The 7,429-nt window shown below is 38.1% G+C and overlaps 1 protein-coding gene across 15 annotated transcripts in view; it reads right to left on the minus strand.

Annotated features, from left to right (window-relative positions):
• Positions 1 to 4,013, minus strand: part of epn1a (epsin 1a) — a 22,900-nt gene extending 18,887 nt beyond the window's left edge. For 3 of the 15 annotated variants that reach the window (XM_083523941.1, XM_083523952.1, XM_083523945.1), the window contains exon 1: positions 3,919 to 4,013. The gene's annotated coding sequence lies outside the window, so the exon portion shown is untranslated. Of the gene's footprint in view, positions 1 to 2,897; positions 3,126 to 3,281 lie in introns of those variants that run through there. The other 12 variants (XM_083523937.1, XM_083523950.1, XM_083523948.1 and 9 more) reach the window with 12 other exon arrangements.
• Positions 4,014 to 7,429: the final 3,416 nt, after the last annotated feature.

Genomic DNA, 7,429 nt, shown 5'->3' on the forward strand with positions numbered 1-7,429 from the left:
ACTGCTGACTCAGCACAGGGGGTGTAATAATAAAAGAAAGTGCAATTAAATTGCAAACGCATTACCAAATTACAGTCCACAAACTGACAACCTAGACGACCATCCACACAATGAACAGTGGAAACACAAAAGGACTTTCTCCGTGCTTTAGTAAATGAACCGGTATGTTTGGGATCATAAGCCCATCCTTTCCTTCTTCACATGTTGGGATTTTCATTATTCTGGTAAAGGTTCATTTTGCCTTCTGATTCTAACTGCGACTTGTCATATGGCCTTTATATTTCAAGTCTTAATTCATCCTGATTCATAATTAATTGAGTCCAAATTCATCCCCTGCCCTATTTATGTTTTAAGATTTTTTTTTTCCATAGCTTGTCATCAGCTGCTTTTCTTGTTTTCCTTGACCAACCTGTTCCATGTCTTCTTGTTAGTAGACCAATGGTTTGGTTCTTTTTCATTATATGCCCAACACCTGTGCAATGGTCGATTTTCCCTCTTTTCTCAACTTCCCAAAGGCTTGCTTTTCTCCCATCAAGAGCTTTCTTGGCTTAAAGTTTGTTTATTCTTCTAACAGCAGACGCATGATTCACGTGCGAGGTTCAGAACCAAGGTCTCCAACTAAGTGTGGACATTCAAAGATTTTAATTGTTTAAATAAACAGTATTAAAGGGCACATCTGGGCAACAAGTAACACCTGTCTGTCACGTTCTTGGGGTGTATTTCCAGGTGGATTCAGACAAAAATTGCCATGATCTCCATTGTTTAACATGGCTAGATGGCATACATACATACATACATACATACATATGTACACAAGTAAATTAACATTTTAATCTATTGTTTCATTCATGTTTTGATTTCAAAACCAAATGTCTTCAGCCTTCAGCAGCAAAATTGTCTTTTAGAATGGAATTGTGAGTACAGATCTATTTAGATTGGATTAGTTAATCAGGGAAACTCGGATCACGCTCACATCAAGTCAGTGATATAATATTTCTAGTGTGTTATGTCTGTCACATCAGATGATTATGCACCACTGACGACTTGGCTTTCGAGCGATCGTTCATGCACTGGAGGAAACAAGGAATTGTGGCTCTTGGGTGAAACATTATAATGAAACCAGAGTCTGGCAACAATGGTTTGTATAATAACAGAAGTATATAGTATAAGTAATACATATAGAAGTGTTCCATGTTCAGGCAGGATGCTATAAACTACAAGACTAAATACGGAAAGCAACTTTTGGTTATCTGTATAGAAAACCACTGAGATGTAAAATTATTCCACAACCCCATGCAACTTGAATCCTGTCCGAAAAAGCACCAAGTATCAACATGCACATGGATGGAGATTAAGTGCACGAGCATGCTGAGCTGCATTGTAGGAAAATGTAACATATGCAGTGCTGTTAGATGCTTTTAAAATGTGCTCTTTCTCTGTCTAGTGGCCTGGTGTTTTCAGCTCTGAGCTTTGACCTTTAATGAAAAGTGACGATTGCAAATACTTTATTTGGTGTACAAAACATGCAACTTCACAAAGAGATTTATAAACAACACAGAAAGAGAAGCAGAAGAAGAAAGAGTGAAGTAGAACGCTCTCGTTCAGAAGGGCGGGAAACCTAATGAAACCCGTGATTCAGATTCAAGGTCAAACTGTTGTTCTGAAAGCCACCTTTTTATTAACATTCATCATGAAGCTGCGTATTAGAATCGACAGAACCTCGCCATATTTATCTTTATTACATTACGGTATGGACTGTATTATTTAAGAAACCTATAAAAATAAGAACAAAAAAACGAGCAGAACAACAAGTGTTGTGGCAAATCATAACAAAAATCTATGAAGGTGCTCATGATCTCAAATGAAGAAAAAAAAGAAAAAGAAAAAAGCAAAGCAAAGCAAATCCATAAAAGACCTGAAAATCATTCTCTTTCATCTCTATTGTTTTAATACAAACTTTTTTTTATTCGCCACTTCTATCTGATCTCGCATGGCCCTTGGGTTTTCCCAGTGTTTCCCCCAAAGTTCTATATAATGGTATCATCACTGACCCCCACCACACCCCAAAGCATAACTTGATTATAGTGTTTTCTTGACCTTGACCACTCACTTTGGAGTTTAAGCGAGAAACAGTGAAAGGGCTTATTGTTCGATTTACAAAACACACTTCGAATCGTCCAAAAGCTCGTGTTCCTGAATGAAAACGCTCCAGGATTGGTTTCGAAGGCGTGGCAGATGACACACTGTATAAATAACCATTGCATAATACTGAAACCTGATAACAAGTGCTCCAAAAGTCGAGCTGGCAAAGACCAGAGCAAAGTCCCAGGGGCTTTAGTAATATATCGAGTCAGAGATTCAAGTGTACGGATGAGAACGAGCTTAATCCTAACTGAACCCATGCCCCGAAACCTCCGACACTCATTCAAATACTCAAAATCATCTCGATCATACAAAATCAGCCAAACGTCTCTGTGGGCTGAATATTAGATTTCTCATGAGAAGGTTGTGAGTTCAAATCCCCGCACCACAAAGCTGCCTCTGCTGGGCCCTTGTGCAAGGCCCTTCACAACTCCACAACTGCTCTGATGTATACATGAAATAGCTGCTTTTGGATAAACACACCTGCCAAATGCCATAAATATAGCGATATGTAAAAAAATAAATAAATATGTAAATCACACAAATCACGACTTTGAACCAAGTGGCCTCAAGAAGCAACAGTTAAAAAGCAATGGCAATTTGTTTTTTATATTTATAGTCATTAAAACACATTTCTGTCATAAAAACGTATAATATAATAATCACACACACACACACACACACACACACACACTACAACCCGTCCAACCTGCTAGCAAGAAGAGCAGACAACGTTAGCTTAGCACACAACCTACCTGTCAGAACATACGAGGCAAACAACTCGTGAGATAATGTAATATTAATTTGAAAAAAAAATCATAATTAATAGTATTTGTATTAAATATTTGATTTAATAACACCTAATTAAAATGTTATATTAATTATAGTATACATTAGTGGCTGCCTTGTGAAATGACATTCAAGCAGTGGCTGCTGAGGGCTTGTGACAGCCGCGCGCGCACGCACGCGCACACACACACGCACACACACACTCCTGACTTTAGCCAGCTAGCCTCCTCCCAGGAGCAAATATAGACTAAAGTGACCTGCCTCGGAGACAATGTGTGAGAAAACACAGGGAGAAAGAGAGACAGAGTGAATACTGAATAAGGAGGTGTGAGTAAAAATTTCGCCTTCACCTTCCATTCGGTCCCGCATGTGTCTCTGTGTCCTCACACTCGGAGACAGAGAGAAAGTCCCGCCTGGACACTGTCTTATAACAGCTACAGGGGGCTAATGCGCTAGCTTAGCACACCCTACTGACTGACTTACCGTCCCAAAAAATCTGGCGCTGTCAACTGAAAGACATGAACCCGTATCGCCCCGAGCTGAGAAATCCAGAATTTCCGTCACAAGGTGGATCTAAAACGAGCCATTAACCCCGGGGTGGAGATGGAACTCGGAACCGGGCTCTCGGTTCTACCCAAGCGCTAGCGATACTTAGCAGTTCCTCTGGCCAGCAGAGACAAATGGCGCGATCCCAAATCATACCGTCTCCCACTACACAAAGTGCACTCCAACGCGCCGAGTGCACTTCTCCAGCGCCCTAGAAAGTGCATCAAAAGGAAGGATTTGGGATTCGGCCTCTAAAGCTGCACGCTATCGCACCAAATAATATGGGCGAAATATTTGCGCCAACTTTATAGTGCCGTACCAACCGCGCTGTATATATTTATATTTGTAAAAAATATATCGATTTTGTTGTGATAGTGACACTTGAAAATTACTTTGTCTGGTCTGGCCAAGATTCATGATTTAAAGGTGCTGTAACGTTACCATGCAAACGTTGACCCTGGTGTTGGAGCTACGAGGAGATGGCGGCACTTCCGCTTCCTGTCTGTGAAACCCAGTAGACTGGGCCGCACCCCCGGCATGAGGGTGCGTGTGCATTCAAACTCGTTGTATTTTTTTATTGTGGCAAATAAAATCTCTTAGTAAAAGGTACACAAGCACTTCCTTTTTTATATTATTTATCATATTTATTTGTTTAGAAGTAATTGGCTTCATGGTTGCCAGCTATTATCAATCAATTATACAGACAATTCTTTATACACATAAACATCAACTATTGTTTTCTGTGGGCCATTTCGAATGAGGAAGCATGAAGGAACAACAACTAAATCACTAAAATAGCATACTGACAATCCTTACTTCATGCTAAAAGAAGTCAGGTTAACCCATTTGGCCCCAAACTAATATACGTTCTTCTGGATTCTCTGGTTTCCTTCCCGCAAAACAAAAAACAAGGTGGATTGGGATTGATTTTCCACCACAGGCCAGTTTAGCAGAAGACTATTTTTCCATGGACCACGGGTGGCACGTGCATAACTAAACGGCGGAAGTGTTCATTTATAACATTTACTGTGAAAGTCAATAAAATGGAAATAAAATAATGAACAATAAAAAGTTTTAATTATGTCGGTGCTACCAGGTACCAAATGATCCACAGCCTGGTACTGGTCCATGGCCTGGTGGTTTGGGACCCCTGCTCTAAAGCCCCTAAATGCAAATAGGTGCATCTCAGTCTTCTCTGTAGTTCTATAAGAGCACTGATCACAAAGTTGGCCATTTTAAAAGCTGTCTCATTCACAAAAATCCCCCCAAAAACAGGGAGCATTGATGCATTGAAAAAAATGGCAAATTAACTTGTTATGGTTGTTGAGATTTTTAGCAAGCATACAATCCTTTTTGAAATACCATGACAGAAAATATGATTTATTTAACAAATACTACACATATATGACATATAAATGTAAATATTGTATGTCTGTAGGGCTTTTGGAGTGACTGATGAAAGTTAGTTAGTTAGTTAGTTAGTTAGTTGGTTAGTTAGTTAGTTAGTTAGTTAGTAATATGCTGGGAACAGGCTTCTTACCATTTCCGGATTTGTGTACACCATATACTAATTCATGCATAGTGCCTTATTACGGACTGGCATCCCATCCATGTATTGTATTGATGGGATGTAGTCCCACCTCCCACTAAAGTGCTCCTCAGATCCACTGCATCCCTGCTCAGTTTAAAATTGGTAATGAATGAAATCTTGTATCTGGATCCTATCCAAAGAAGAGTATCAGGTATCAGTCCTAAACATAAAGAAAGCATGCAGTAAAAAGCATATCCTCCATTCTTCTAAAACTAATGACTAATATGACAAGAGTCAAATTATAGCCTGTGGCTAAAAAATAATGATCCGACTCTTTATAATCTAATGAAACAAATAAACAAACTGCAGTTAAGATAACCAAGGAGCAAAGCTGTGTTCATGTAACAGGACCAGATTTTGTCTTTAAATTATTTATATAAAATCATATAAGATAGTGGTTGTTAATCTCAGTACTGTGAACCTCATAAATTATTGATATAATATTTAAGGTTATTATAACGTCATGGATGTGTCCTCAAAAACCGAAACTCAGAATCTGTATTCTTCATAAACATTTTAGGCTAGCAGAATGTCTATTCTCCAGGTAATGAAGGTTAAAGGCACCCAAAAATAGCCTCTCGTAAGTAATCTTAACACGAACTGATACAATCTATATCATTCACGCTTGTTAACTTCTAACAATCCTTGGAGCTGTAACTTTAACCTATTATTATGCAAAGTGTCTGAGCTATGAATATTTTACATAAACACCTTCTGGTATTTGCCTGTGCCTGTGCACCATATGCTCAGGTGTCATCCGATGCTATAACACACATCTTCCACTTAGAGGCAATGCCCTGCTTCATGTTAAATACCTCTTCAAAGAACCAGTGCACACACTATATTAGAAACTGTAATCTGTAATATACATATTCTCTATATGTAAACAGAAGGTATATGCACTTATTATTACATTGCTGTATAATTTTAATGTTGTACATTCAACCAGACAGTAAATGTATGCATAGGGATGTAACGAAATAGAAATATATATCATTATAGTTTTCGCATGACTCTAAATACTGTATAGAAATGAATAAGTGACCAAATGTAATAAATGTATTTATTAATAATGTATTTATTTAATTTGTTTTATTAGATTTTAAGCAGGCAAGTGGTTGGATGTAAAGTTTACAGGATGAAGAATATCGTTAATTTAAATATGAACAATGCATTTACAGCAATGCCTGTATTGTGTTCAAACACAAACTTTATCTCTATTTGACAAAGTAGGAGTGCCATTGGCCACACCCACTAAATCCAAATACAGATATGAATACTTGGAGCATTAAGCAAATATAGACTCTGGCTTTGAAACTTTTCCCTATTGTAGACATAAAGCTGGTGAACTCTAAATCACCTTCACATACCATATAGCAGTTGCGTCTTGTGTATTTGTAATGCAGTGTAATGTGTAAACAGACACAGCTCTGAGATTCACTGTTGTCTGGAGAACTGAAACCTAAAACAACGAACAATTGATATAGTGTGTTTTATATTTCTTCTTTATAGCTGACATGTGTTTTCACAATAATACTCTAAACAATAGAATGAAAAACCTAATGAAAACCAATTTAAAAAGATTCCTAATTTAAGGAAGGAGGGGTATTTTTGAACATCCCACTACACATTTAGTCCCAATTTGCTGTTGTTAAAACCTCCACTCTTCTGGGAAGATGTTTGGAGTGTGCTTGTGGAGATTTGTGCTCATTCAGTTAAATATACAGGGCGTAAGTAAATTCAGGTACAGATGTAGCATGAGGAGGCTTGATGTGCATTTACCATTCCAATTCATCACAATAGTGTTTACTAGAGTTGAGAACAGAGCTCTTTAGGAGGCCACTCAAAATCTTCCACTCCAAACTGTATCTTCATGGAGCTGGCTTTGTGCACAGGGGGCTATGTTCTGTCAAAGATCCTTCAGATACAAAAATATTGTGATACCTGACAGGCATTTATGATTCTTCATTAAAATGTTACCACATAGTTGGAGGATGTATACTGTATATAGTCAGGTTTGCCTCTTTATACAACCACAGTGGATTTGAAATACAGATGTTAATGATTTGTAAGATTTCATCTTAAATTTAGGTGATAAAAAAAAATCCACATCATCTGTCAAACATGGGAGCAGTATTATGGCATGAAAATTTACAGCTACATGTCAATAAGATATTTACATTTATGGCATTTGGCTGACCATTTTATCCAGAGTGACAACTCATTATTTAAGTGGTTAGGGGCCTTGCTCAGGAGCCCAGCAGTGGCAGGTTGGTGGTGTCAGGATATGAACTCGAGACCTTCTGATCAGTAGTCCAACATCTTAAACACAGAGCTGTCATTTATTAATTCCATTCAACC

The sequence above is a fragment of the Silurus aristotelis genome (assembly GCF_946808225.1).
Source record: "Silurus aristotelis genome assembly, chromosome: 1".
NCBI classification, from domain to species: Eukaryota; Metazoa; Chordata; class Actinopteri; order Siluriformes; family Siluridae; genus Silurus; species Silurus aristotelis.